Source organism: Thamnophis sirtalis, unplaced genomic scaffold, assembly GCF_051295495.1.
Source record: "Thamnophis sirtalis isolate CommonGarterSnake01/CBP01778 unplaced genomic scaffold, rThaSir2_p1.2 scaffold_5, whole genome shotgun sequence".
NCBI classification, from domain to species: domain Eukaryota; kingdom Metazoa; phylum Chordata; class Lepidosauria; order Squamata; family Natricidae; genus Thamnophis; species Thamnophis sirtalis.
The window spans coordinates 135,067,361-135,071,950 of NW_028261385.1; the positions used below are offsets into that span (position 1 = coordinate 135,067,361).

Genomic DNA, 4,590 nt, shown 5'->3' on the forward strand with positions numbered 1-4,590 from the left:
TCTGCAGTTCAGCGGTTCTAATCTCACCGGCTCAAGGTTGACTCAGCTTTCCATGCTTCCGAGGTGGGTGAAATGAGGACCCAGACTGTGGGGGCGATATGCTGACTCTGTAAACCGCTTAGAGAGGGCTGAAAGCCCTATGAAGCGGTATATAAGTCTAACTGCTATTGCTATATCTTTGTCCAAATTAGTGTCAAAACATTCCTAGGATGTCTGAAATCCAACCTATAGGTATGAAGAGATTAACTGTACACCTATGAAGACAGATAACACATGCCCAGAAGTCTTCAATAAAGTAACTCATTCACTGAATCAGTAGAGAGAAAAGAAACAGATTGTGTGAAAATACCACATTGGCTCTCGTCCAGCCTTTAGTTGTATTCATGGAGAATAGAGCTAGCCTTGTATTCCCTTGCAACTATGTGTTTTAAGAACTAGCCTTTATGAGATCAAAGCAGGAAAGAAAGATTCTCCCATAACTGCAGATCCACTGAGAATAGTGAAAAGGACACAACGGAAAGGAGATAATCTGTAAAAAAAAAAAAAAAACTCACCTCAAGGTCACTAAGCAGGAATTTGCCAAGGAGGTGAGAAAAAACAGGTGACATTCAACTATCCCAAAGGCCAAGCAATGGAAGATAAATGCAACATCAGTGCAAAACCAAGGACATTATCCTGTAACAAGAAGATGGCCATAAAAGGTTTTGAAAATTTTTGAGGGCTACGGAGCCATCAAGTCACCATTCAGGATATATATTTTTTCATTACACGCATATGTACATATAACAATGATCTCAGCAATAAAAGGGTCGAGCAGCAAAAATAAATTGCGATAATATGGCGCAAAGAAAATTGATTTAAGATTGCAATGACATCACGTACAGTTCCTAGACTGAATTGGGGCAGTTTGAAGAAATTCAGAAGCAAAGTCGAATTGTCATCCAAATGATCAGACATTCAATGCTTTTGAGAGCTGCAGAAAGACAAAAGGAAGATTTGCAAAAAAACCAAAAAAAAAAAAACCCCTTAGTTGCTTTTACTGTGTCTTGAATTTAAAAAAAACAACATAGGAAAGTGTGTGTGTGAGAGAGATTAACTTGCAATTGATTTCTGGACTTATAGCAATAGCACTAAGACTTATATACTGCTTTATAGCAATTTATAGCCCTCTCTAAGCAGTTTACAGAGTTAGCCTGCTGCCCTCAACAATCTGGGTCCTCATTTTATCGACCTCAGAAGGATGGAAGACTGAGTCAAACTTGAACCAGTGAGATTCGATCTGCCAAATTACTGGCAGCCAGTGATCAGCAGAAGTCGGCTACGGTACTGCACTCTAACCACTTGAGAGACTGCCTGCTGCCAATTACCTCCTCTAGACCGATTAGATCCCACAGATTAGGCCTCCTCCGAATTCCATCCGCCGGCCAGTGTCGACTGGTGACTACTTGGAGGAGAGCCTTCTCTGTGGCCGCTCCGACCCTCTGGAACGAACTCCCCGTGGAGATTCGAACCCTCACCACCCTCCAGACCTTCCGCAAAGCCCTTAAAACCTGGCTATTCCGACAGGCCTGGGGCTAAAAAGCTTCTACCCCCTTCTCGAATGGTATGACTGTCGTGTGTTTTAAATTATGTATTGTTGCGTGTCATTTTAATTTTTGTCTGCATCCCCCTCCCTTGGTTGAGTTGTGAACCGCCCTGAGTCCCCTTCGGGGGAAAAGGGTAGCATATAAATAAAATAAACATTCAAACATTCAACATACACTGAGCCACCATGGTTTAATATAGATAAGTCAGAGTTAAAAGAACTGTGTTAAGAAGAACAATGTGTAACAAAATGTTACCAGATTTAATACTGCTATAAATGGAATTCACAACTTCTGTATGTACACTTTCATGCTATAGCATGGTAGCATGCAGTTGTAAGCACTGTGAGGTGGTATATAAATCTAAGTGCTATTACATAAGACTTTTTTTTGTATTCTGCGGTGGTTGCAGGGTAAAAATATGAAAATCCGTATAACCATTTAAGGGAAATCTAGTATCTTAGATTTCTATCTGCATTGTACATTCCATTATTTTCAAATATGTTGAATAGCTGTTTTTGGAATGAGGAGACAGTGTCAGAAAATATAATGATTTGTCTCAACTTTTTTTTTCTTCCAGCATGCTTGCACATAATCTGTAGATGGTTAATCATTCCGAGAAGCTCATTTAAATTTTGAATGCCACCTGTTTTTAATCACATACCTGGGGTCACCTGGCATGTTTCTTTTGCCTGAAATGAGAAATATAATTTGTACAATCAAGTTTCAAGAATGAATAAATTCATTAAGCAAACCTTTGACTGATTTCTCTGATTGCCTCTGAGTATGGTTTGCCTGCATATTTGGTTCACTTGAATATTTCTTAGCAGCATAACTAAAATGTGCAAATGCAGCATCAGAAGACTGGCTTTAAAAGTAAAGAAAAAAAGAAGAAGAAGTCCCACCAGCCCTTTGATTCACCAGAAAATCGTAATCCAACAGTTTTGTATAGAAGCCTGTCAGAAATGTGATATATTTGTGTTTTGCATTGTCACTGTCAAAAGATGCGAAGGCAATCCATCATGGGATTCTTGTAAATTGAAAAATCATAATCTAGCAATGTGGCTTTTCGTTGGCAGAGAAATCAAGATGCTGGTGGAGGCAGTTTCATTTTTTCATTCCTTACTAGAAAAGTTCATAAAGGCTACTATTTATTTGGGGGGGGGGGAGTGGATGAAAATTATGTACATTATGGCTTACCTCAGTGGTGGGATTCAAATAATTTAAAAACCGGTTCTCTGCCCTAATAGACAGCTGGGTAGGCAGGGCTCAGTGGTCATGTGACTGGGTGGGTGTGGCCAACTCAATGACACGTTGATGGGCGCTTTACCTTAGCTGTTACAATGTAATAAGGGTTAAACGGAGAGGCAGTTTCTGTAAGCAGGACAATAAAGATTAGGCTAGAAACAACACCAGAATGTTCCCTTCCTGCCTTCCTTACAGGAATAGCCCTGTAAAGTGGAGAAAAAACAACAGGAAATTTCTTCCAACAACCGGTTCTCCGAACTGCTTAAAAAGTTAACAATTAGTTCTCCCGAATAGGTGCAAACTTACTGAATCCCACTACTGGCTTACCTGCAGTTGAATAACCCTACATTATCTGGCTTCAGAAAAAGTACAATTCAATGAGTGCTTCATTGCAAATGCAATCAGTGTAAACGCAGCTTAATGGACATAATTATGGTAATGAAACAATAAGAAATTAGAATATCTATAAATTATGTACATTTGATTAATTTAATTTTCTTAGGGAAAAAATTACAGATTCTTGTATTTAAAAAAAACAGCTAATTAAACTAACTGGAGTTGTTATACTTCTGGAACAGGGACAGACAGTATGGGAATGGCCAATTTTTTGAACTACAGTTTCCTTATTTATCTTTCTGTTCTACCCAAATGGTGGGTGTGTCTCTGTGTAGACACACACAAACCAATACACACACACACACACACACACACACACACACACACCAGTGACGTGCGGTCAGCTTTAGGGTTGGTGAGGCACTTTTTAGACTTGTTGACTTCAACTCCCAGAATTCCACAACCAGGCATGCTCAGTTCCGATTTAAAGTGACAGCATTTTCCCCCCTTGCGAAATAAGTTTTCCCATTCTTTTTCTTCTCCCTCCCCCTCCTTCCTCCCTCTCTCCCTCCCTCCCCCCTCTCTCAAACAGACACACGCACACGGAGAACTTCGATCCCTCTCTCATTCGCTCACTCTCAAACACAAAACACAGAAGTTGGATTGGATATATTTTCCAAAGGCTTGAAAGCAGCTCCTCTGCCACACCCCCGCTTCCCCTGCTGCCTTCAGATCAAACTTTTTGAATTCCTCCCCCCTCCCCACACACGCACTTTTTCCAGCTGTTTCAGAGACAATTTCAACTCTACTTCTCCCTGCCCTGCCCTCCCCTCCCCTCATGAAAGGCCAGAGCTCTGTCAGACTGAGCTAGTTGCTCCCAGAGAACTCTAAAAAGCCTCTAAAAATACCCTCTACAGGAGGTGAGAGAATACGTGCCTCATTTGTATAAGGAATTTTTTGCTTGTTAACCCTTGCTTAACTCTTAAAAGGCGAAAAATTCCTTATGCAAAAGAGGCCCCTAGTTCTCTGGCCTCCTCTTATGGTTAACACAAAGCACTGTTCCAAGTCACTGTGAATCTGGCAGCAACTACCTTGGCTTTAATTATTTAAAAAAATTCTTTAAAACCCTTTCCTTTTCCCCATGACTGGTGAGGCCACGCCTCCCTTGCCTCTAGTGACTGCACATCCCTGACACACACACACACACACACACACATACACACACACACACACACACACACGGTAGGCATAAACTGGGATAAAGGTATAAAGAGCTAATCTAATTCAACATTTTTTGTGTCAAAGTGGCCAACCATTTGCATTTGGGAAAGATCACAAATACGGATTAAAAAAAATTGATACTAACTGCCAGTATTCCAGGCCTCCTATCTATGATTCTGGAAACAGTAAGCCATCAATCAGC

The 4,590-nt window shown here is 40.7% G+C and overlaps 1 long non-coding RNA gene across 1 annotated transcript; it reads right to left on the reverse strand.

Annotated features, from left to right (window-relative positions):
- Positions 1-799: 799 nt before the first annotated feature.
- On the reverse strand, positions 800-2,978 carry LOC148045655 (uncharacterized). The gene is made up of 3 exons (XR_015696614.1): positions 2,784-2,978; positions 2,248-2,275; positions 800-973 (listed from the first exon to the last, which is right to left on the reverse strand). It is a non-coding gene; the product is annotated as an uncharacterized LOC148045655 (long non-coding RNA).
- Positions 2,979-4,590: the final 1,612 nt, after the last annotated feature.